General features: G+C 51.1%; 1 protein-coding gene across 1 annotated transcript in view; it reads right to left on the reverse strand.

Moving 5' to 3' along the window:
- LOC147737489 (uncharacterized) overlaps positions 1-24722 on the reverse strand; it is a 99929-nt gene extending 75207 nt beyond the window's left edge. Inside the window, exon 1 of the mRNA XM_086933189.1 lies at positions 24673-24722. The gene's annotated coding sequence lies outside the window, so the exon portion shown is untranslated. The remainder of the gene's footprint in view (positions 1-24672) is intronic.
- Positions 24723-27018: the final 2296 nt, after the last annotated feature.

A 27018-nucleotide genomic window follows, 5' to 3' on the forward strand; every position in this document is an offset into this window, starting at 1 on the left:
GACTCATGGAGGGGGTATGCGGGAGACTTCGGGGGAATTCTCGAGGTACTCACAGTCTCCCCGGGTTAGTCTCTAGTCCGGTCAGCTCGGGAGGGCTGTGGGATTCAGGGCTCCTGGCACGTGGTGGAGGCCACGTATCCGACGTACAGCTCTCAATCCTCGAGCCGCGGGAAATGGAGGGCTGCAATTTAGAGGGACAATCTGCTCCTTTGATACCAAGCCGTGACACTGGCACCGGTGTCGCGGAGGGCCTGTACCCGGTGTCCGTTGACGGTCACCCACTGCACGTACTTCGTAGTGTTGGGTGGTAGTGGGGTTCCGGGTCCATTTCTCCATCCCCTAGGGAAACAAGGGACATCGCTACGGGTTCCCACTCCTCGGGAGCTTCTAACTCCTCCTTGAGGGCGACTGCGGTCAGGTGACGGGGGGGGTTGCCAGAGATGGTGGGCTTTTTGTAGAGGGGACACTGGGCGTCACTGGCATAGTGGCCTGGTTGTTGGCATTTGTAACAAGAGGTGGAGCTCCTTGGCCCCGGTCTGCCTGGAGGGACCCTAAGGCTCATTACAGGGGGAGATGTTGATCCTGGCTGCTGGTTTCCTTGGGGGCTACGTTGGGGCCCTGGCGGGAACTCCCGCAGCCTACCTTGGCTTCCCCCCCTCGCTGTCGGGGGCCCTTCTCAGTTCTAGAATTGTTTCCCACTGGGCCCCTAGGGACCCGGGTGTTCACTCAGCGGTCTGCCTCCACGTCGAGCCATCTGGGGTTAGTAAGCTTGCTGTCCAGGAGGTGCTGGCGCAGTTCCAAAAAGCAGTTTAATCATAGGTGTTCCCAGGCTATCAGATCAAATAACTCTTCGAACGTGGTGACCTTACTGCCCTTGATCCACCCTTCCAAGGCTCTACTGTAAAAGTTGACATATTCTGCCCAGGTGGTACCAAGGAGCTTTTTGCAATCCCTGAATCGCTGCCTGTACATCTCAGGGGTGAGCCCATACCTAGCTACTAGGGCCTCCTTCATGTGGCTGTAGGAATTCAGTATCGTGGAGGGAAGTTCTAGCATGGTATCCCTCCCCTCGCTCAGGAATCGTCCCCACAGCCCGGCCCCCCAATCCTTTTCCGGGACCAGGTGGGAGTTCATCGCTACCTCATAGGCTTTAAACCATTGTTGAATGTCCTCGTTCCTATAGTATTCCTTGACTACGTCTTTAGGGATGTGAACCTTGGCTTCTACAGGGGGAGGGGTTCCTCGTGGGCCTGGCTTCCTCACTCCTAGCCTTGAGTTTGAGTTCCTTCAAGCTCCGTTCGTGCTCTAACTGGAGTTTCCTGCCCTCATGCTCTCGCTGCAAATTTTTTCCTCCAACTCCCCTTGCAACCTCAACTCTTCTATAGCTAACTTCCTTTCTGCTACTTTTAACTCCCCTTTAATTTTTAGCTTAGCTAGCTCTAACTCGTGGGCTCTGCTCTTCTCTCGATCTACCAGTTCCTCTGGGGACAGGCCTCTCTCTAGTGTGCCGCTACGCGCAGGGGAAACTGCTGTCTCCCTCTTCGGGGCCCCAGGTTCGTCCTGCCGTCCGTCCCCAGCACCGTTCCCTTCTACATGGGGAGGAGGCGCCCTGGACTCTACCCAGGCCTTCAGGGCCTTCTGGAAATCTTTCTTGGTGTTTAGGCCAGTGGTGGGGATTTGAAAGTCCTTACAGAATTGTTTCAGTTCCCTAAGGGTGTAATTCTCTAATTGGTCTTCTTGAAAGGTAGGGTTCTCGCTGGGTCCGGTAAGACTCATGGCGCTAGGTAGTGTGTCAGCTGCTCCCCTATACAAAGACCACAAATGCTGATTCGAATCTCTTCCGCTGCTAACAGTGTTCGAGGGGGGAGGTCTCTGGAGGACAGAGTCAAGTACTCCGGACCACCACGGGACCCCTCTCCTCCAGGAACATTACCGAGCACTAGAGTCAGACCCTCCAGAGGGGAGGGTTAAGCATTAATGTTCATGTACACGAATACAGCACCACACTACAGAGGGACACCACACCAATGGGTTATAGGCAAAACAAGTTCTTTATATATGGCTTCTCATCAGATCAAGGGATTATGTACACTTGGGCTAGGGGCCAACTTTGCTTCTTGAATGGCCGGGACTCATGGAGGGGATATGCGGGAGACTTCGTGGGAATTCTCGAGGTACTCACAGTCTCCCCGGGTTAGTCTCTAGTCCGGTCGGCTCTGGAGGGCTGTGGGATTCAGCTCTCCTGGCACGGGTGGTGGAGACCACGTATCCGGCGTACGGCTCTCAATCCTCGAGCCGCGGGATACGGAGGACTGCAATGTAGAGGTCAGACGTACGACTCATAATCCTCGAGTTCTCACGCGCTTCCAGGAACGGGATGGACAGATGTAGCTGCGGTGCGTAGGCTGGAGCACACAGGCTCTCAAGCGCTTCCAGGTACGGGATGGACAGATGTAGCTGCGGTGCGTACTCAGGAGCGCACATGTCCTCAAGTATTTCCAGGTACGGGGCGGATAGATGTAGCTGTGGTGCGTACTCGGGAGCGCACAGGTCCTCAAGCACTTGCAGGTACGGGACGGACAGTTGTAGCTGCGGTGCGTACTATGGAGCGCACAGGTTCTCAAGCGCTTCCAGGCACGGGACGGAAAGATGTAGGCCAGGTACAAGGCTTGAGCCGCGAAGGGAGCAGGGTTCGAGCCGGGGCAATGAAGTGTCCTCACGGGGTCAGGGGAGCCGCGATCTCGTCAGCAGGGCTCGGAGTGTCTTTGGTGGGACTGTGACGTTCTTCTTCTCCAAGATGGGCCGCGACCACGTCAGCAGGGCCCTCTTCTTCCAAGATTCAACTAACTCCACTCCCGAGGTGGCCCCCGTTATATCTCTCCTTTTTCCTTTCAAGTTGTAGCCCTCCCAGATGGCTCCTCGGGCCTGGGGCTGATTGTCAGTGCCTCCGGCCATCTGGCACTCATCTCCTTTGAAGTCTGGAGGTGGGGCTTTTCCGCTGCCTGGCATGGAGTGGGGCCGTTTCGGGCAGGAGGTGTGAACGAAACTCATCCGCCCCATTCCACTGGGAAAAGGATCGCTACCCACAGCTGGGCAGCGGGGCGAAGGGGGGTTCAGGTTTCTGAGGTTGGGACCCTATGGGGAGGGCGCTGGTGGACCCCAGTTTCTATTGTTGGGCCTGGGCACTAGGCTTCCTGCTACTGGGGGGAACTGGGGGTGCTATGTCGGGGTGGCTACGATTCTTCTGGTATCAGGGGGGGAAGTAGGGAGGACAGAGGAGTGGGCTACGCTGGGGGTGGCCGCGCACAGGGGACGGTCGGGGCCCGGGAGGTAAGAAGGCCCACGCCAAGGAGGACAGGTCTAACAGTACTACAACACAAACAGATAATCATGGAAATGATCAAAACTTGTCTAAAGGAGAACATTTTCCTCTTTAAAATACATTGTATAAGCAAATACAAGGAACAGCCAGGGGGACATGCTTCGCCCCCAGCTATTCCAATCTTTTGGTGGGCTGGTGGGAGGAGCACGTCCTATGGAATCAAGATCAGAATAGATTCATTGGTCAAATCAGTGTGTGGCTCAGGTATATTGATGACGTCTTCCTCGTTTGGGAGAGGAGCGAGGATGACCTTAAAATCTTTTTAACTGTCATCAATAACAACAACATCAATCAATTCACCATGAAATGCAGCCAGGAAACAGTGGATTTCCTTGATATATGAAAGTTTCACTCAAAAATGGCACACTCCCGACTGATCTCTACAGGAAGAACACTGCTGGCAACTCGATCCTCCTTGCGGATCTATCATTTACCAAGCTACTGCTGGAGTATCCCCTATAGCAAGTTTCTCAGAGCCAAAAGAAACAGTAGCACCAAAGAAGGCTATAGGAGAACCAAACAGGACATGCTAGATCGGGTTAGTGCCAGAAAGTATCCTATGAAAAGCCTTATAAAATCTAGCATAAGGGCTGATGAAAAATCGAGAGATGAACTTTTACAAGGAAAACCAGACAGATCAAGGGAACCTGACAAAGAACTGATACGATTTATCACCAAGTTTACATGTCAAACAAACAACTTATGCACGATCTTAAAAAGTAGATGGGCAATACTAACACATTATACCACCTTGAGAACGAAGATAGGCAAATACACCCAACATCACTTTTAAGAGAAATCTTTCCATAAAAGACATGTTAGTACACAGCAATCTCACAAGTAACAGGCAAACTTGGATGCAACAGAGTTGAGGTTTCAGAAAATGCGGTAACTGCAAGGCATGCAAATTCAGCACTAGCGTCTATTAGATTACCCTAGACAGGGTTAGGAAGAAACACTGTATCACTAAACCAATCAAATGCGAAACAAACTATGTACTATATGTAATCATCTGCCCATGTGACAGATGAAATATAGGGTTGACTACCTTTCCCATACAAAAGCGTGTACTCGAACATTGGTATGCCATCACAAATGCAGACATGAGCTACAGCCCAACACTTCAGGGAACCCCATGATGGAGACTGGACCAAAGCCAGATTGTTTGGCATTGATACTGTTGTGAAACACCCTAGGGGTGGCAACAGAGCTACTGCATTACGCAGAATGAAATCTAGGTACATATTAGAAGCAGGAAGTCTCACTCCACATGGTGTGAACCAGGGCGAAGAGCTTTACACACACTTGTAAATTAGAAGCTCCTATGTGTAACTCATTTTTCTTTTCTTTTGATGATATTTCTAATTGTCACAAATGTATATATTTCTTTCTGAAGACATATCACATTCATCATCCATATTATTTTCTCCTCTTATAGTGGTTTTCCAAGATGCAACACAAAGAAGACTGTACTTAGGTTGTACTTACGTTACGCTGGTATACTAAATTGCTCTTTTTCTCACTGATAAATATTTGGAAGCTTCCATGCACATCTGCTGGTAGCGTTAAGGAGACAATAGAAGGCGACCCCATGTGGCAACACATTTTTTTATTCACTGAGGTGGAAGTACGATTACGTTTTTATTTGGGTACTATACCCTTAAGCACAGCAGCATTTGTTTGTCAGTTTTGGATTAGTGCACTAGACTCTAACATAAAATTGTTTGTCAAAATAAAAATATAATTCAGAAATAAGCCAAACATAGCTGAACAACTGTCATAGAAACTGTACTATACCTAATATATGGTGGCTAAAGTCAATATTATTGGTAAAACTTAGTTTACTAAATAACTGCTTTTGTTCGTCATTGATACATTTTTTGTTGACAAAGAGTTGAGGAGGAATGACAGAATGTGAAGTATTTTGTTTATGTTTACTTGAACGCGATTTTGCACGTTGTATAAATGCAATGAACATAGAGAAAAACGGGTTATGTGAAAAAGTTTGTCAGATCGAAACGCGTCAGTTTCGTTTAACAAATAAATACCAGTGCTAAAATACTACTGCATTGGTGTGGCTGTTTTCTCAGGAGTAACAAGCAAGGCAGAATACATGTGGAGCATACATATATATATTCACTGAAAAAACGACAGGTTACAGGGACGTTAGAGTTAGGTTCAGATTTCACTGGGTCAAAGCATAGAAATTCAGCTGGTATAGTTACCTGAGCTAAGTATAACTTATGCCTCTGCAATGCACTGCTTATGACCTCACATATTGCATCACTCATGACATGGTCAGTGCCATCACTAATGACAACATCCACAGAACCCCTCACACACCCACTCCTACCCCATAGAACCTATCATAGACCCAATCCCAACCCCACATAACCCCTCACATACCCATTCACAGACCCATACCAGTACTCTCACAACCAATGACTCATCCAAAGAGCCACTCACAAGTCCACTCACTCATACAGCCACTTACATACCCACTAAGTCATCCATACAGCCACTCATGCTCCCATTCACTCACCAATACAGCCACTCACATTAACATACAGACAGATACTTACACACCCACTCCTATCCCATAGAACCTCTCATACACCCAATCCCAACCCCACATAACCCCTCACATACCCATTCACAGACCCTTACCAATACTCACACAACCAATGACTCATCCAAAGAGCCACTCACAAATCCACTCACTCAGATAGATACAGCACATTCCTGCCCTATCACTATCGCGCAGTGCAGCTAGGTGACTTGCTGTGCTGTGCTGTGTGCCCCTAAGTGTAGCAGAAGGAAGTGCAGTATGGACAGATTTTTCCCAGTGAAGAGTAAAGAGCGGTGCAGCGTGCCCAGATGTTCTCTTATTTAAACGCCCCTCGGACTGTAGTAAAAAGTGATTCCATTTGCAGACCACAGATGGGCTCTGAGCACCCTGCACAGAATAGTCAAAGGCAGAGGAGTCTGCACAGATATCCTCTTTTATTTTAAACTCCCCTCACAGTGTAATAAAAAGCAGTGCAGTGTGTGCACATTAGCTTTCCTGTCAACAGCCCTCATAGAGCAAGGAAAAGCAATGCAATGTACAGATTTTCTCGGTTGACAGAGATTATTAGTAAGCTGAGCACAAATTTCTCACAAAGTAGCAAAAAGCAGTGCCGTTTTCACAGACATCTTCTTCAAAGTGCAGTAAAAAGCAGAGCAATGTGTACCGATTTCTCACAGTGAAGGGTGCACAGACTACTCATAGTGCAGTACAATGTATGGCCGCATGCACAGATCGCTCATAGTGCAAATAGCCGTGCAGCATGCACTGATTCCACACAGTGCAGTACAATGCAGAGCAGTGTGTACAGATTTCTCATAGTGCAGTAAGATGCAGTGCAGTGTGCACAGATTTCTCATAGTGGAGTATGATACAGTGCAGTGTAAAAGGTTTCTCATAGTGCAGTAAGAAGCAGTGCAGTGTGCACAGATTTTTCATAGTGGAGTATGATGCAGTGCAGTGTGACAGGTTTCTCATAGTGCAGTACGATGCAGTGTAGTGTGACAGGTTTCTTATAGTGCAGTAAGATGCAGGGCAGTGTGCACAGATTTCTCATAGTGGAGTATGATGCAGTGCAGTGTGACAGGTTTCTCATAGTGCAGTAAGATGCAGTGCAGTGTGACAGGTTGCTTATAGTGCAGTGAGATGCAGGGCAGTGTGCACAGATTTCTCATAGTGGAGTAGGATGCAGTGCAGTGTGACAGGTTTCTCATAGTGCAGTAAGATGCAGTGCAGTGTGACAGGTTTCTTATAGTGCAGTATGATGCAGTGCAGTGGCACAGATTTCTCATAGTGAAGTATGATGCAGTGCAGTGTGACAGGGTTCTCATAGTGGAGTATGATGCAGTGCAGTGTGACAGGTTTCTCATAGTGCAGTATGATGCAGGGCAGTGTGCACAGGTTTCTTATAGTGCAGTAAGATGCACGGCAGTGTGCACAGGTTTCTCATAGTGCAGTAAGATGCAGTGCAGTGTGCATAAATTCACCCTTAAACACACACAATGACCACAAAAGTCCCCAGGGCCAGAAGGAAAGACCCTTCACCCTCCCAGAGGTCCCCTGGTGGAAGAAGCCAGCTCTGTCCACCCCCTTCAGTGATCTCTCATAGTGGGGTAAGACGAAGTGCAGTGACACCGATTCCTTATAGTGCAGCAAGGTGCAGTGCAGTGTGCACAGATTTCACACAGTTTAGTTAGATACAGTGCAGGGTTGTAAACGAATGTAGGAACCTAGTGTAATTTTCCGATTCATGCCCTTATATAGGTATACTTTACCCTATCCTTATATAGGCATAGAAATCATTACCATATTTGGCCTAAGCCTTACAGCCCAAATACGGCAAGGCTACTTCCACTAAGTTCCAAGAATTCACAAGGATTTCTTGGAAAAACCTGCCTTCAGCAGCTAGGAACATCCCCCTGCTTGAATATTAAGTTATCCAAGAAATCCTGGAGTTTTCTAGGAATTGAACCTTTGAGTGACGTTATTAAGTCCAATCATGCGTCAAACTCGGCACCTTCATGGTATAAATATGCCTACATTTGCCCAAACTAACACACAGTGGTTTTGGAGCAGATCGACTAACTAATTGCCCGACGCCCTGCAGCAGCAAGTGCCGAAAGAAGCTGACCCTTCAACAGACGCACTGAGAGACGCTGTTTCTTCTCTTGCCGAGAAATCCAGCTCTAGTGTTTCCAGCTTACCCTTGCGGGTATCTGGGAGATCGAGTCCTGAGAGAGAGATACAAGACCTCATTCATTCTAAACCAAGGTAGGGAGCTGATTAGACCCTTAGAGAATTCTTGATTAGACTCTTGCAGATTCCAGGCAAAGAATACTAAACTTAAAATTACTCCTAAAACTTATTTCTTCCCTCGTGCTAGGCTTAGGTCAGGTACACCGGGGTAGGCATATTTTAGAAGCACCAGTTGAGTACTTTTAGCCATTCTTTTATCACTGTATTTTTTTTATATAGATTAGGCAACTTATGGCTTAAGAAACCATATCATGCTTTTACAGTACTACTTTATAATACTGTTCGTATTATATGCCCTGTACTTTATAACCAACATTACTATTGTAGCAGTACATTTCTCATACTTGAGATAGAAGACTGTTCAATAAATACCTTTTATTGAAAACGTCCGTCTCTCTAATTTCTCTGCAACTCTGGTGAAACGAAGCATGCACGATTGACTGAGTAAAATAGTTATCTACTGTTTCCGCGACTCTGAAGATTGTTTTCTTATTCTTGGGAAACAAAGTTGTCATGTTATATGGTTGTCAGAGACTAATCCCTTCTTGTACTTTCGAGAACGTTTCTAGTGACCTCTGAGCTAGCTGGCACACACAATTAAGTTTAGTATATTCGGTAGAGACCTAGTCGACCTCAGTCCTACGTCTAAGCTGCAGGATATATTATTCCAATGCGCAGAGCCTATTGGGAATATAGGAACTACACTACAGCAGTGCACTGACATAGACTTGTCATAGTACAATAAGATGCAGTGCACTGCACAGACTCCTCATAATGCAGTCCGATGCAGTGCAGTGTGCACAGATTTCTCACAGTACAGTAAATAGCATTGCAGTACTCCGATTCCTCATAGTGCTGTAAGGTGCACTGTGGTGTGCACAGATTCCTCATAGTGCAGTAAGAGGCGGTGAAGCGTTCACAGGTTTCTCAGAGTGTACTAAGTTACAGTGCAGTGTGAACAGATTTCTCATAGTAGAATAAGACGCAGCACATTGTGCACAGATTTCTCATACAACACTTAACTGCAGTGCAGTGTGCATGGATTACTCATTGCAGTACAATGCAGTGCAGTGTGCACAGATTTCTCTCAGTGCAGTGGCACAGACTTCTCATAGTGCATTAAGATGCAGTACAGTGTGCACAATTTCCTCATAGTGCTGTAAGATGCAGGGACGTGTGCACAGATTTCTTATAGTAGTAATATGCAGTGTGCACATATTTTTCACAGTGTAGTAAGATGAAGTGCAGTGTGCATATAATCCTCACAGTACAGTAAGAAACAATGCAATGTGCATAGATAATTCATTAGGCAATAAGATGCAGTGCAGCATGTACAGACTGCTCATAGTGCAGTACATACAGTGCAGCCTGCAGAGATTTCTCACAGTGTTGTATGATGCAGGGCGGCGTGGACAGATTTCTCACATTGCAGTAAGATGCAGTGTAGAGTGCAAATATTCTTCACAGTGTTGTAAAGATGCAGTGCAGCAGCACATATTCCTCATGCAATAAAATGCAGTGCAGCATGCAGTGATTTCCATTGTGCAGAGGGATGTTGTGCAGAGATTACTCATAGTGCAGTCAGTTGCAGTGCAGTGTGTACAGATTCCTCAAAGTGCAGTAAGATACAGTGCACAGACCTCTCATAGTGCAGTAGTATGCAGAGCAGCATGCACAGATTCCTCACAATGCAGTAAGATTCAGTGCACAGACCTCTAATAATGCCGTCAGATGCAGTGCAGTGTGCACAGATTATTCATAGTGCAGTAGGATGCAGTGTACAGATCCCCTCTTCAACACAAATGATGCCCACAAACACCCCCAGGGTAGGAAGGAAAGCCCCCCAGGGCCCCCGGATAGAAGAGCCCAGCTGATCCCCAGGGCCCCCGGATAGAAGAGCCCAGCTCAGCCCCAGGGGCCCTGGATAGAAGGGCCCAACTCAGCCCCAGGAGCCCTGGATAGAAGAGCCCAGTTCGGCCCCAGGGCCCCCGGATAGAGGAGCCAAGTCAGCCCAGGGCCCCTGGATTGAAAAGCCCAGCTCAGCCCCAGGGGACCGGGATAGAAGAGCCCCGCTCAGCCCCAGGGGCCCTACATTGAAAAACCCAGCTCAGCCCCTGAGGCCCCGGATAGAAGGGCCCAGCTCAGCATCAGGGCCCCCAGATAGAAGAGCCCAGCTCAGCCCCAGGGGCCCCCAGATAGAGAAGCCCAGCTCAGCCACAGGGGCCCCCAGATAGAAAAGCCCAGCTCAGCCCCAGGGGCCACCGGATAGAAGAGCCCAGCTCAGCCCCAGGGCACCCGGATAGAAGAGCCCAGCTCAGCCACAGGGGCCCTGGATAGAAGAGCCCAGCTCAGCCACAGGGGCCCCGGATAGAAGAGCCCAGCTCAGCCCCCCCTGGGCCCCGTGGATAGAAGAGCCCGGCTCAGCCCCAGGGGCCCCGGATAGAAGAGCCCAGTTCAGCCCCAGGGACCCCTGATTGAAGAGCCCAGCTCAGCCCAGGGGCCCCTGGATAGAAGAGCCCAGCTCAGCCCCAGGGCCCCCGGATAGAAGAGCCCAGCTCAGCCCTAGGGGCCACGGATAGAAGAGCCCAGCTCAGCCCGGCTCCTGCAGAGATTCCCTCCAGTATTATTCAGTCTATTTCTACAAACACAGCAGAGGGTGCTGCCAATCTCCTACCTGAGCAGACATCTCCAGGCTCTCTACTCCTTCTAGGGCTGGGGAGGGGGGGGGTCTGGGGTCTGGGGATGGTAAATCTGGGCTTTGAGGGCGGTCTGCAGATGAAGGTAACTGCACAGACAGACAGGGCTCCTTCCTCCTCTGCTGCAGGCTGCAAACACCAGGAGAGGCCGGAAGTGATGTCACCCCCGCTGCTGGTGCTGTCTCTGCCGCCGCTGACCCGGAAGAGGAAACCCTTCTCCCTTTCATCCAATGTGCAGCTCAGTGGGTTTCATTAGCAGGCGAGGACCGCCCTCAGGTGGCCGCTGACGGAACTGCTGCCACTGTGGTGCATCTTACTTCATTGTGAGGAATCTGTGGACTGTTCACTCATTGTCATGACACCATCCACTGAGGGAGAAATCTGTGACAGTCAAATCTGATTGTTCTGTCTTATGAAGTTATTGAGACTGTAATCTACTTGTTCATTTATTTTATAAGTGAACCTTTGAAGGGAGTGAGCGGGTAAACAAAGCAGACAAATGTAAAACTTAATTTGGTGCAGTCAGAAAGTTGTTTGAAACACACAGTCCTACCAAATACAAAAAATTACCCACAGAAACAGGAAAAATAGAAAACATTGTCCAGTTTAATTCTAGCAGTGCACAGATCCCTCACAGTGCAGCAAGATGCACCACAGTCCACAGATTCCTCACAATGCAGTAAGATGCACCACAGTGCACAGATTCCTCACAGTGCAGCAAGATACACCACAGTGCACAGATCTGTCACAGTGCAGCAAGAATGAACCACAGTACACATATTCCAAATAGTGCAGTAAGATGCAGTGCACAGATCCCCTTCTTTAACACACATGATGCCCACAAACACCCCCAGGGCCCCCGGATAGACGAGCCCAGCTCAGCCCCAGGGGCCCCGGATAGAAGAGCCCAGCTCAGCCCCAGGGGCCCCTGGATAGAGAGCCCAGCTCAGCCCAAGGTGCCCTGGATAGAAGAGCCCAGCTCAGCCCCAAGGGCCCCTGGATAGAAGAGCCCAGCTGAGCCCCCGGATAGAAGAGCCCAGCTCAGCCCCAGGGGCCCCCGGATAGAAGAGGCCAGCTCAGCCCCAGGGGCCCCCGGATAGAAGAGCCCAGCTCAGGCCGGCTCCTGCAGAGATTCCCTCCAGGATTATTCAGTCTATTTCTACAAACAGAGCTGGGTTGTGTCTGTGGAGCTAATATCAGGGGCGAGATAGCCAAGTCTGCCTGCGCGTCCGGCCTCTTACTGACCTGTTCTTGTAGTCACGGGTCTGCAGACGTGCGGAGCCCACTGGGCGGAAAGGACTTTAGCCCCCATCCCCTCCCCAGGCAGCTGTGGGGGCAGGCGGGGCTGGCATCGCTCAGTGAAGTGTGGGGGAGCTCCGTCGCTCCCACCGAGGCCGTGTGAAGGTGCACGCGCCCTCCTTTGGTTAGACTCAGAGCCTTTCATTTCTTTCAATTACTGCCACCGTGTTCCCTTCCTAGTGCTCCCCTCTATGCAGATGTGACATGGTGCGTTCTAAGTGTCCTGGATTAGGTGAGAAAGTTGCTCTGAGGAATACCTCAGCTATGATCAGCGGGGGTCGATTGTAAAGGAAAGCATCTACAATGGACACTGTGAGGCAGAATAGTGAAAACGACGGCCGGGGCTTCAATAATGGCGGCGCCCGCGGACTGAACCTGGCAAAGAGAAGAGCCTCGGAAGACCTCGGACTGCGACTTAAGGCGCTCCTTGAGACCTCTACGGAGATCGGAGTAGCTACGGGAATGAACAGCTGGCACCTCACCGGGAGAACTGCGGTCAGTGAGTACTTTATGGGGTGCATTCCACGGGGCCTCGTGGGTGTGTAAAATGGCAGAGTACGCGGAACGCATAGAGTAGAAGCGTTTCTGCCGTCTCGGGACTCCCCTTTTTCGGCAGTAGTAACTCCCGCGACCTAAGGTGAGCGGACCCAGGAGCAAGTGAGCGCCTTGACGCCGCGCACAGCGTCCACTTTCCCACATGATCGGCCACTAAGGAAATATTTAAAGATCTCTCCGATCTCACTGCCTCACCTTGGGTCTCCTCTGCCTGACCTTGCAATGGTGGAGGGGCGGCTGAAACGCTGCGATCTACTGGCGCTGATGTGTTTGGTAGAGTGGTCTAGCCCTCTTGCTCCTTACTGTTCAGCGAGAGCGGGTGCCTTACTTTCCCCCTGCTTTGCCTGCTATGCCTGTACTCCAGCACTGACCCCGCTGCAAACGTGACATCGGTCGTCACCCAGCCTGACCTCAAAATCGCGGCGGCGACGAAGAGGGATATAGCGTAAATTTAGCCAGGAACCAGAATCGGCAGGGATCTGGGGATCTGATTCCCTTCAGTGGTCTACTGTTGTCGTTGAAATACCCTGCCACAACCCACAATACCCTGCCACAATACCTGCCCTACTACTGCAGCCAAAAACTTCAGACTGCCAAATCCTACTCTGTGGCTATAACCTTCAATGCTGCCATCCACTGCTGCCTTACTTACCTGATATACTACTGTTGCCAAACCCTTCGTTGCTGCCAAATCCATTCCGGCTTTTTGCGCCCAAAACCTCAATTGCTGTCAGGGGATTTGCTGCTGATGCCACGTCCTGCCTTAACCTGGGGAAGATGGTGGACACCTTCATGGAATTGAGCCTGCCTGTCAATGGTGGAGAGCTAGGAGCGGACCCGGGACCCGTCCACCTGCGCGCCTTATTACTGAACTGTATTTAGTGAGCTCACAGCCTGTCTTCCAGTTGTTACATTTTTGCGACCAGTGCCTCCTGCAATAATTAGTCAGCCCTGCGGGTGTGTGCGAGTAATGAATTTTTCCATCTTAAACGCTATCCGCTTAATCACTTTAAATGTGTGGTATTTATCTTGTACTCTTTTACAGCTGCGCAGCAAATAGCGCCAGCTGCACCGTTTAGGCCTTTTTACGGCTGCGCAGCAAGTAGTGCCAGCTGCACCGTTTAGGCCTTTTCACAGCTGCGCAGCAAATAGCGCCAGCTGCACCGTTTAGGCCTTTTACAGCTACGCAGCAAGTAGTGCCAGCTGCATCGTTTAGGCCTTTTACAGCTACGCAGCTAGTAGTGCCAGCTGCATTGTTTAGGCCTTTTACAGCTACGCAGCTAGTAGTGCCAGCTGCACCGTTTTGTCCATCAATCAGATGTACAGCCAGGAGTGCCTGCTGCATTGTTTAGACCTCTTACGGCTGCACATCTAGTAATGCCTGCTGCACCTGTTAAGCAACTTTCTCCGTGGGGACAGTTCAATTTGAGTTATGACTCCCTGGTCCTACTATGTGCAAACATTCCCCCGGTAAATTTTATCTAGTGACAGGTGGCAGCTTGTACTCCTAGTTGAATGGCCCAACAAATACCCACCTCACTTCCCGGACGGCACTTTAGCTCGGTTATCGCACCTTAAACATCTGGATTATGCGCCCCCTTTTTGCCCTTTTACTTCTCCTCACCTCGGCTTTCCCAGCAATACTCCTCTCATCTTCCCACCACCCTCCTCCGCCTCATTTTCCCAACATGGCCACCTCGCGAGTCTGGACTCAACTGCTACAGAATCATTTATCCTCCCGACCAAACTAAAGCTACAATAAAACGACTGAAGCATAACACCATTGAACGTTTCCCGGACTCCCTTTTTGTTGACCAATTTTTCAATGGTAGTCTTGGGAGGCTTAAAAACGATTTCATTTTCTTCACCCATGACACCCCCTCGTGGTCCAACAGTTTTTACCATTCCCTTAACGTCACCTCCTCCTCCTCTATCCCTTATGGAAAACAACTAAAAATTTCCCCCTCTGCGCGCTTCAAAGGTTACCTCACTATCTCACTCTATAACAACGGCACTGTCATGATTCAAGGCAAAGACACCTGCCTCTCGCTCTTTGACCTCCTCTTCCCCTCCCTACTCCCCTCCTCTGCAACCGGGTTTCCCTCTGTCTCTCCTTCCAGCTCCACCCATTACTCCCTTTCTCCTCCGCCGACCCCACCCCACTCCAATTGGCAGCACTCTCGAGAAGCACAGGTCGGCACTCGTCCCTCCCCCTCCCTTGTGACCTCCTCTCCTATCCTCCCCCCTCACAGTATGTCCCCTCCTACATTACTTCAGCTTTACCACTAGCTAATACGCTCCTCGTCCCATCTTCACTATCCCGATACTCCAATCTCCTCTCCTCCCCCATTTTCCTCCCCATCACCCCCCTTCTTAGTCCACCTCTCTTCCAACCCTCTCCCCCAATGAACTTTCCATATGCTCCCCATATCCCTCCTTCCATCCCTTCGTTATTCAACCCGTTTTCTCCACAATCCCACTGCATTTCTCTCCTTCCTCCTACTCCTCCAGTACTGCTGCACTACTCCCTTTCCCCTCCTAGTAACCCCTTCCATTTCCCTCCCTCAAGCCCAAAAGGACCACTTCCTTTCCTCAACTTCCCTTGCTCTCAACCCCCCTCACTCGTCTAGATGCCCGTTCCCTCACAGCCGCCTCTCTTAACTGACAGGACCTCCAGAACCACTGCACCTCTCTTCCTCCTCTCTTCCTCCCAAACCTCCCACATTCCCATGGCTCCACACAGGCCTCCCCTCTCCTTCTCCCCTACCGCCGTGTTCCGCACCCTGCTCCCTCTAAATTTGTCCTTAACTCCTCTCCCTCTTGCAACACCAACAAGGACAACTCCCCCTTAACCTCCAACTCACAATCTCCCGCTCTCACCCCACCTGTGAACACCACACCCCAACATACCTCTGGTCCCCCCACCTCTTCCTGCCTTCCACCACCAGTTCCACCCCCTCTTGTTTCAATCGAGCCACCCAGCCACCCGTGCTCTGCCCCATTCTCACTGGAAAATACGCTAGGCTCTCTTATCACCTCCATCTCCCAGCTTACAGCTGCCATTGCACTTTTATGCTCTAAGATTTCCAACCTTCCATGCATCACTACTCCTTCCCAACTTCCCACGAGATGCACCTCGCCCTCTCCCCCCAATACAGCCAAGCTCAACCCATCGTCTGCAAACTTAGTTAACTCACACAAGCCCTTGAACGCCTCCCCTCTTCATCCGGCATATCCTAGCAACCCCACTATCTATAATATTCCGACCATCACCTCTGTCAGAACTAAGCATCCACCTAAACCTTCCCGAGCGCCACCGCATAAGTACAATATCCCGATCACCCTTCAGAGTCCAAGCGCCCCCGTCACCAAAACAGTCTTGACAGAGCTGCGCTGTATGCTTCACAACTGCAGATCTGCAGTAAAACACAAATTCGAAATCGCCGATACCATCACCCTTTACAATATTGACATGCTCTTCCTCACAGAGACCTGGTTCAAAGATACCTCTCACTCTATTTTTGATCTCCTATTACCCACAGGCTATTCTAGGTGTTGCAGTCATCTTTAGAAACACCCTCCAAATTAAGGCTTCTCCTATCAGCTCCTCCGACACCTTTGAATGCCTTTCTCTTGAGCTCCAACTGCAACACCGTTCACCCCTCAGATTCCATGTCATTTACCGCCCGCCCCGTAGTGGCCCCTCGTTTATGGAAGATCTCACTGACTTCATCAGCGACCAATACTCGCAAAGTGTCAATCAGACCTTCGTGGGTGACTTCAATCTCCTCTGGGGCGTACCGCAAGACTCCTCTGCGAACTCACTGGCCTCCTTCCTCTCTGCAAACGATCTTATTCAACACTGTTCTGAATCAACACACTCTAAGGGCGCAATCCTGGACCTTGTTATTTCTAAAGCAGGCATGCTTTCTACCACTACCCCAATTCATGTAGATTGGTCTGACCACCTCCTCATCCCATTCTCTCTTCAACTTTCACACTCTATAACTCTTGGCCAACCAAAGAGGGCCATCTCCTGGTTCCGTGACGCCAAAAATATTGATGTCGGTCCCCTCTGTGAATCAGCTTTGTTATCACTTCCAAGGCTAGACCCGAACCTAGCTGTTGACGATCTCACCTCCCAATGCCTCACAGTTCTTGCAGCAGAAATTATTAACGTCGCTCCACTCTGAAAAGCAAAAGGACAAGGCCCACTCCCTCAGCACCTTGGTTCAACAAATCCCTCTACGAGGAAAGGAAGCAGCTAAGATTCCTGGAGAAACAATGGAGGCAAGTGCCCTCCACTGACAATGTGGCCATGCTTCGCTCAGCAAGATCCAAGTATCACAAACACATCTTCCTTGAGAAAGCGGCGCACTTCAAAACCCTCCTTGACTCTGCTAAAAATAGACCCAAAAAACTTTTCGATCTCATCAAGATTCCTCGCTGCCCTCCCCCAACCTCCAAGGTGGAGGATTCTTCAAAGAGAGCAGCGGATTTCACTATGTTCTTCGATGAAAAAGTGAAATCACTTGTGGATCAGGTCGCTCATCCTACCCCTCCAGAGGAGCCCAAATCCTTAGCCATTTGGCAGAGCTTTGACCCCATATCTGAGGATGCCCTTCTCAAGTGCATACGCGAAACAAAGCCCTCCAACCATTCTCTTGACCCTATCCCCAGTGCCATTGCCTTTGACTTCTATACCCACTCCCTTTCCTATTGGACCACTCTGATCAACCTTTCCTTCTGGCAAGGCTCCCTTCCTGTCTCCTTCAAAACTGGGCAGGTCACCCCTCTGCTGAAAAAACCCACTGCTGATGCGAATGACCTCAACAACTTCCGCCCCATCACTAACCTTCCCTTTCTTGCGAAGATCACAGAAAGATGTGTAGCAAAACAACTCTCCTGTCATATCAAGGACAATGATCTTCTTGACAACTGTCAATCCGGATTCATCCAAAACTGCAGCACTGAAACAGCCCTACTGCAAGTGGTTGATGATGCGCTGAGGATACACGATTCAGGGGGATCCTGTCTTCTAATCCTCCTTGACCTGTCTGCAGCCTTTTACACTGTCAATCACAATACCCTCCTCAATATTCTTCAACAGAGAATGGGCATGGAGGGCATTGTGCTTAAATGGTTTGCATCGTTCCTCTGGGACAGATCTCAAATGATCAAAATAGAGAACAGCCTTTCTTCTCCTGTGGCGGTAGGTCAAGGTGTCCCCCAAGGCTCTATACTTGTACCCACTTTGTTCAATCTCTACTTAGAACCACTGGGATATCTCCTAAGCAAATCCGGGATTCACTATCATCTCTATGCAGACGACACTCAACTCTACCTCAAGGTTGCCTCCACTCATGACCTCTCCATCCTAAGTTCGACTCTTGACTCCATTCAAAACTGGATGTCAACGCATCAACTGATTCTGAATCCCTCCAAAACTGAATTCATCCTCTTCTCCTCCTCACTCTCTCCTCCCCCGGTTCAATCATGGATGGATCAGATGAATCATACTAAACAAGAAACCCATCATTGTTGACAGCGCAAAATCCCTTGGTGTCATACTTGACAAAAAACTCAATCTAACTCCCCACATCAATTCCATTGCAAAATCTGCTCGATACCAACTGCGCCTTCTTTGGGGAATCCGTCGCTTCTTCCCGGAGCAGGACCTTATAACCCTGGTGCAATCGCTGGTCCTCTCCAGACTAGACTACTGCAATTCTCTTCTTACTGGCCTCCCCAAATCTCACCTGTCTCCACTTAAGTCTGCTTTCCATTCAGCAGCTCGGTTCATTTATGGGGCCAAAAGAAGCGATCACATCACACCGATGTTATCCACCCTCCGCTGGATTCCCTTCGAGGCTAGAGCTATCTACAAGACCGCTTGTATCACCCACAAAGCCTTGCATTCCGCCTCTCCTCGCTACCTGGCGAATAAACTGAAATTCTCTGGAGGCTTTAGACCTTCACGCAATGCGGAGAACCTACTGCTTGAACCTCCCACTTTCAAGAAGGAAAGAACGATGGCCCAATCCTTCTCAGGCAACGCAGTGAGAATCTGGAACTCCTTACCGCCTCGGGCTCCGGACCACCGCCTCCCCCCAGGCCTTCAAAAGGGACCTCAAAGTTCTCCTCCTCCAGAGACACCTCCAAAAGTAATTCACGTCCTCTTTGTTATTTGAAGGAAGACCTCCCACTACTGAAAACTCTACTCTCCATGACCAAGGTAGTGCTTCCCCAGTGTGTTCTTGTGGTTGGAATGCCTGCCTTTTTTATGCAGTATTTTCCATATACTTGTGTTTGGTACCCTTTTGTAACATGCACACACCACTTGGCCCTTGTAACACACGGTTTGCTACCTCTCACATGTTTCTGCCTTAGATACCTGCACAAGGGCCTCCTTTGCCTATTTAACGGCTGTCCTTGTGCCTGAGTGTCTAGCTCATATTGCAGTATTATACCTCTAACTATACCTTGTTTTCTCCTATATCCTGCACTCTTGTCACTTTTTCCTCTTGTGCACTCTTTACTACCTCATGTGTTTTATTTGCTCACAATTGTCACTTTTACCTTATGTAATGTAACGCCTACTTTTGTAATCGGTTCCTGTGTAATGTTCTCATCATGTTTCATTTGTGTTCCTATTTTGAAGCGCTCTGACGCCTTCAGGTAAAGTCCGCGCTATATGAAAAATGCATAAATAAATAAATAAATAAAACAGTCTCCTACCTGAGCAGAGACCTGTGCAGACATGTCCAGGCTCTCTCCTCCTCCTAGGGCTGGGAGAGGAGGGGGTGAGGTCTGGGGTCTGGGGATGATAAATCTGGGCTTTGAGGGGGGTCTGCAGATGAAGGTAACTGCACAGACAGACAGGGCTCCTTTCTCCTCTTCTGCAGGCTGCAAACACCAGGAGAGGCCGGAAGTGATGTCACCCCCCGCTGCTGGTGCTGTCTCTGCTGCCGCTGACCCGGAAGAGGAAACCCTTCTCCCTTTCAGCCAATGTGCAGCTCAGTGGGATTCATTAGCAGGCGAGGAGCACCCTCTGGTGGCCGCTGACGGAACCGCTGCCTCCAGTCTTTAAGAGTGAATTGGAAATAGCCTGAATTTTATTAATTATATGCAAATGTGAGAAAGTGCTAGAATTAAACTGGACAATGTTTTCTATTTTTCCTGTTTCTGTGGGTAATTTTTTATATTTGGTAGGACTGTGTGTATTCAAACAACTTTCCGGCTCTGCACCAAATTAAGTTTTACATTTGTCTGCTTTGTTTACTCGCTCACTCCCTTCAAAGGTTCACTTATAAAATAAACAAACAAGTAGAATACAGTCTCAATAACTTCATAAGACAGAACAATCAGATTTGACTGTCACAGATTTCTCCCTCAGTGGATGGTGTCATGACAATGAGTGAACAGTGCACAGATTCCTCACAATGAAGTAAGATGCACCACAGTGCACAGATCCCTCACAGTGCAGTAAGAATGCACCGCAGTGCACAGATCCCTCACAGTGCAGTAAGATGCACCACAGTGCACAGATCCCTCACAGTGCAGTAAGATGCACCACAGTGCACAGATCCCTCACAGTGCAGCAAGAATGCACCGCAGTACACATATGCCTAATAGTGCAGTAAGATGCAGTGCACTGATCCCCTTCTTTAACACACATGATGCCCACAAACACCCCCAGGGCCCCCGGATAGACGAGCCCAGCTCAGCCCCAGGGGCCCCCGGATAGAAGAGCCCAGCTCAGCCCCAGGGGCCCCCGGATGGAAGAGCCCAGCTCAGCCCTCGGGCCCCCGGATAGAAGAGCCCAACTCAGCCCCAGGGGCCCCCGGATAGAAGAGCCCAGCTCAGCCCCAGGGGCCCCGGATAGAAGAGCCCAGCTCAGCTCCAGGGGTCCCCAGATAGAAGAGCCCAGTGCAGCCCCCGGATAGAAGAGCCCAGCTCAGCCCCCGGATAGAAGAGCCCAGCTCAGCCCCAGGGGCCCCGGATAGAAGAACCCAGCTCAGCCCCAGGGCCCCTGGATAGACGAGCCCAGCTCAGCCCCCGATAAAAGAGCCCAGCTCAGCCCCAGGGCCCACGGATAGAAGAGCCCAGCTCAGCCCCAGGGGCCCCGGATAGAAGAGCCCAGCTCAGCCCCAGGGGCCCTGGATAGAAGAGCCCGGCTCAGCCCCAGGGGCCCCGGATAGAAGAGCCCAGCTCAGCCCCCCCTGGGCCCCGTGGATAGAAGAGCCCAGCTCAGCTCCAGGGGCCCCTGGATGGAAGAGCCCAGCTCAGCCACAGGGGCCCCGGATAGAAGAGCCCAGCTCAGCCCGGCTCCTGCAGAGATTCCCTCCAGGATTATTCAGTCTATTTCTACAAACACAGCTGAAGGTGCTGACAATCTCCTACCTGAGCAGAGACCTGTACAGACATGTATAGGCTCTCTCCTCCTCCTAGGGCTGGGGGGAGATGGGGGTGAGGTCTGGGGTCTGGGTATGGTAAATCTGGGCTTTGAGGGGGGTCTGCAGATGAAGATAACTGCACAGACAGACAGGGCACCTTCCTCCTCTTCTGCAGGCTGCAAACATCAGGAGAGGCCGGAAGTGATGTCACTGCAGCTGCTGGTGCTGTCTCTGCCACCGCTGACCCAAAAGAGGAAACCCTTCTCCCTTTCAGCCAATGTGCAGCTCAGTGGCTTTCATAAGCAGGCGAGGAGCGCCCTCAGGTGGCCGCTGATGGAACCGCCGCCTCCAGTCCTTAAGAGTGAATTGGAAATAGCCTGAATTTCATTAATTATATGCAAATGTGAGAAAGTCCTAGAATTAAACTGGCCAATGTTTTCTATTTTTCCTGTTTCTGTGGGTAATTTTTTATATTTGGTAGGACTGTGTGTATTCAAACAACTTTCCGACTCTGCACCAAATTAAGTTTTACATTTGTCTGCTTTGTTTTCCCGCTCACTCCCTTCAAAGGTTCACTTATAAAATAAACAAACAAGTAGATTACAGTCTCAATAACTTCATAAGACAGAACAATCAGATTTGACTGTCACAGATTTCTCCCTCAGTGAATGGTGTCACGACAATGAGTGAACAGTCCACAGATCCCTCACAGTGCAGCAAGATGCACCACAGTGCACAGATCCCTCACAGTGCAGCAAGAATCCACCGCAGTACACATGTTCCTAATAGTGCAGTAAGATGCAGTGCACTGATCCCCTTCTTTAACACACATAATGCCCACAAACACCCCCAGGGCCCCTGGATAGACGAGCCCAGCTCAGCCCCAGGGGCCGCGGATAGAAGAGCCAAGCTCAGCCCCAGGGGCCCCGGATAGAAGAGCCCAGCTCAGCCCCAGGGGCCCCTGGATAGAAGAGTCCAGCTCAGCCCCAGGGGCCCCGGATAGAAGAGCCAAGCTCAGCCCCAGGGCCCCCGGATAGACGAGCCCAGCTCAGCCCCAGGGGCCACGGATAGAAGAGCCAAGCTCAGCCCCAGGGGCCCCGGATAGAAGAGCCAAGCTCAGCCCCAGAGGCCCCGGATAGAAGAGCCCAGCTCAGCCCCAGGGGCCCCTGGATAGAAGAGTCCATCTCAGCCCCAGGGGCCTCCGAATAGAAGAGCTCAGCTCAGCCCCAGGGACCCCTGATGGAAGAGCCCAGCTCAGCCCCAGGGGCCTCCGAATAGAAGAGCCCAGCTCAGCCCCAGGGACCCCTGATGGAAGAGCCCAGCTCAGCCCCAGGGCCCCCGGATAGAAGAGCCCAGCTCAGCCCCAGGGACCCCTGATTGAAGAGCCCTGCTCAGCCCCAGGCTACCCTGGATAGAAGAGCCCAGCTCAGCCCCAGGGGCCCCAGATAGAAGAGCCCAGCTCAGCCCCACAGAGGCCCCCGGATAGAAGAGCCCAGCTCAGCCCCAGGGGCCCCGGATAGAAGAGCCTAGCTCAGCCCCCCAGAGGCCCCCAGATAGAACAGCTCAGCTCAGGCCCAGGGGCCCCCGGATAGAAGAACTCAGCTCAGCCCCAGGGGCCCCCGGACGGTAGGGTCCAGCTCAGCCCCAGGGACCCCTGATTGAAGAGCCCAGCTCAGCCCCAGGGGCCCCTGGATAGAAGAGCCCAGCTCAGCCCCAGGGCCCCCGGGTAGAAGAGCCCAGCTCAGCCCCAGGTACTGCTGATTAAAGAGCCCAGCTCAGCCCCAGGGGCCCCTGGATAGTAGAGCCCAGCTCAGCCCCAGGGGCCCCTGGATAGACGAACCCAGCTCAGCCCCAGGGCCCCCAGATAGAAGAGCCCAGCTCAGCCCCAGGGACCCCTGATTCAAGAGCCCAGCTCAGCCCCAGGGGCCCCTGGATAGAAGAGCCCAGCTGAGCCCCAGGTGCCCCTGGATAGAAGAGCCTAGCTCAGCCCCCCAGAGGCCCCCACATAGAACAGCCCAGCTCAGCCCCAGGGGCCCCCGGATAGAAGGGCGCAGCTCAGCCCCAGGGGCCCCCGGATAGAAGGGTCCAGCTCAGCCCCAGGGGACCCCGGATAGAAGGGCCCAGCTCAGCCCGAGGGGCCCCGTATAGAAGAGCCCAGCTCAGCCCCAGGGCCTCAGATAGAAGAGTCCAGCTCAGCCCCAGGGGCCCCCGGATAGAAGGGCCCAGCTCAGCCCCAGGGGCCCCCGGATAGAAGAACCCAGCTCAGCCCCAGGGGCCCCCGGAGAGAAGAACCCAGCTCAGCCCCAGGCCCCCAGATAGAAGAGTCCAGCTCAGCCCCAGGGGCACCCGGATAGAAGGGCCCAGCTCAGCCCCAGGGGCCCCGGATAGAAGAACCCAGCTCAGCCCCAGGGGCCCCAGACAGAAGAGCCCAGCTCAGCCCCAAGGCCCTGGATGGAAGAGCCCAGCTCAGCCCTAAGGGTCCCAGATAGAAGAGCCCAGCTCAGCCCCAGGAGCCTCCGAATAGAAGAGCCCAGCTCAGCCCCAAGGGCCCTGGATAGAAGAGCCCTGCTCAGCCCCAGTGGTCCTGGATAGAAGAGGCAAGCTCAGCCCCAAGGGCCCCTGGATAGTGGAGCCCAGCTCCGCCCATGGGTACCCCAAATAGAAGAGCCCAGCTCAGCCCCAGGGGTCCTGGATAGAAGAGCCCAGCTCAGCCCCAGGGGTCCTGGATAGAAGACCCCAGCTCAGCCCCAAGGGCCCCTGGATAGAGGGGCCCAGCTCCACCCCAGGGGCCCCCAGATAGAAGAGCCCAGCTCAGCCCCAGAGGCCCCCGGATAGAAGAGACCGGCTCAGCCCCAGGGGCCACCAGATAGAAGAAACCTGCTCAGCCCCAGGGGCCCCCGGATAGAAGAGCCTAGCTCAACCCCAGGGACCCCCAGATAGAAGAGCCCAGCTCAGCCCCAGGGCCCCCCCAGATACAAGAGCCCAGCTCAGCCCCAGGGGCCACCGGAGAGAAGAGTCCAGGTCTGCCCCAGGGGCCCATGGATAGAAGAGCCCTGCTCAGCCCCAGGGGCCCCCAGATAGAAGAGCCCAGCTCAGCCCCAGGACCCAAGGATAGAAGAGCCCAGCTCAGCGCCAAGGGCCCCCAGATAGAAGAGCCCAGCTCAGCCCCAGGACCCCCAGATAGAAGAGACCAGCTCAACCCCAGGGCCCCCGGATAGAAGGGCCCAGCTTAGTTCCAGGGGCCCCCGGATAGAAGAGCCCAGCTCATCCCCAGGGTCCCCCGGATAGAAGAGCCCAACTCAGCCCCAGGGGCCCCCGGATAGAAGAGCCCAGATCAGCCCTAGGGGCCCCCGGATAGAAGAGCCCAGCTCAGCCCCAGAGGCCCCCGGATAGAAGAGCCCAGCTCAGCCCCAGGGGCCCTGGATAGAAGAGCCCATCTCAGCCCGGCTCCTGCAGAGATTCCCTCCAGGATTATTCAGTCTATTTCTACGAACACAGCAGAAGGTGCTGACAATCTCCTACCTGAGCAGAGACCTGTGCAGACATGTCCAGGCTCTCTCCTCCCCCTGGGGGGCCGGAGGGCAGATCTGGGGTGTGGGGAGAGGCAGATCTGGGGTCTGAGGGGGGCGGGGCAGATCTGGGGTCTGAGGGGGGCAGATATGGGGTCTGGGGGTGGCAGATCTGGGGTCTGAGGGGGGCAGATCTGGGGTCTGAGTGGGGGGGTCTGTGAGGGTCTGAAGATGGAGGTAACTGCACACACAGACAGGATTCCTTCCTCCTCTGCAGCAGGCTGGACACACCAGGAGTGGTCGGAAGTGATGTCACCCCCGCTGCTGGTGCTGTCTCTGCCGCCGCTGACCCGGAAAAGGAAACCCTTCTCCCTTTCAGCCAATGTGCAGCTCAGTGGGTTTCATCGGCAGGCGAGGAGCGCCCTCTGGTGGCCGCAGACGGAACCGCCGCCTCCAGTCTTTAAGAGTGAATTGGAAATTACAGCCTGAATTTCAATAATCATATGAAAATGTAAGTTACCGCTAGAATTAAACTGGACAATGTTTTCTATTTTTCCTGTTTCTGTGGGTAATTTTTTATATTTGGTAGGACTGTGTGTTTCAAAAAACTTTCCGACTCTGCACCAAATTAAGTTTTACATTTGTCTGCTTTGTTTACCCGCTCACTCCCTTCAAAGGTTCACTTATAAAATAAACAAACAAGTAGATTACAGTCTAACTTCATAAGACAGATCAATCAGATTTGACTGTCACAGACTTCTCCCTCAGTGGATGGTGTCATGGCAGTGAGTGAACGGTGCCGGGTCTGAGGATGAGAAGGTATTCCAGCACCAACAAATGTCAGACTCCTTCATACAGGCTCTTATTAGAGTTACCACCTTTTGGTCATGTTTCAAGATTTTGCAAAGGCACGTATATTATTCTTCAATAAGACTTTGTGTAAAAGTTTTTGTATTCATTACTGACAGTTTTGCTGTCTTTGTTTACATTAACTATCAGTCTTGATTCATAAAGGCAGCTCTAGAAAACATTGAACAAGTGATTTTTGCTTATATTTGATATTTTAAGTTTACACTGATTGAGGAAACAATACCAGCTACTTTTGTACTGCCAGGAAAATTAAAATACTAGCCATGCCGGTAAAAGACGGGCAAGTGGTAACCATCTCTCCGATCATCGATGTGCGGGTGTAGGAGGGCTTCGTAGCACTGTCAAGCAAGTTGCATTTGTTGTCTGGGAAGTGACATCAGATCCGACATGCACACACATCAGAGCATTCAAGTCTCACTCATCATGAGTGACACTCACACATTTAGAGGTCGTGCTGAAGTCTCACTTACACCTAGCTGAATCTTATAACTGGGAGACGGGTCCTAGTATTCCATATGTGACTATGCTCGCACTTCTACTATGTGCAGAGTAGCCGTTTACAACTAAAGAAGGAGACACTATTCACTTCATAGAGTTCAGCAAACCCACTGTCCTACATTTTGATAACACTACATTTTCAATATTTCACCTTGCGGCTGCACAGATTATACATCCCGTGTAATGTTAATTTGGATGCCTGTAATAATGATTTGGATGTTACCTGTGTACCCATCATTCCTATAATTTCACCAATGTCTCTTCCTCTGACATTTCAAAGGCACTTCCTGTAAGGTCATCGATAGGATAGTTTATTTTGGCTCTTAAGAATCTCAAAAACTTGAGCTCTCTGAAGCACATATATGAGCTCTCATCTCACAGTGAGTGCCTGCCTCTACACACCAGTGCACCAGGAGGCTTTATCGGTATACAATATTCTTTCTTTCTCTCCCTCGAAACCTAGGGGGAGAATCCTATGGTTTGCTCAGAATTGGAGGAATATCACCTCAGACCAATGGGTTCTGTCTACCACCTAGAGTTCTATGGATCCCCAACCCAGGTGGTACGTCTGAGACCTCTGATCTTCTCACCTGAGAAGATGAGTCTGATAGACTCCGAGTTGATGGACCTTTTTGGAAAAGCCGCAATTTGCAGGTCTGTATTACATACAAAAGTGTTTGTTAGCAACATATTCTTAGTAAAGAAAAAAGGACAAAGGGTTCAGACTGGTCATAAACCTGAGGGAATTCAACGAGTAACTAGTCTGTCGACTCATCAAGATGGAAGGTTTCCATCTTTTACAAGATGTCCTCCTGGCGGGGGACTGGATTGTGAGACTGGCCTTAAAGAATGCTTACCTTCCTGTCCCTATATAACCTCCTCACCACCAAGTCCTCCAATTTGGTTGGAGGGGACATATTTAAGAGTTATGAGGTCTCCCCTTCAGCCTCTCATCCGCTCTGTAGCACTTTACCAAGCTCCATTGCCTGGT

The sequence above is a fragment of the Lissotriton vulgaris genome, chromosome 1_1 (genome assembly GCF_964263255.1).
Source record: "Lissotriton vulgaris chromosome 1_1, aLisVul1.2, whole genome shotgun sequence".
NCBI classification, from domain to species: Eukaryota; Metazoa; Chordata; class Amphibia; order Caudata; family Salamandridae; genus Lissotriton; species Lissotriton vulgaris.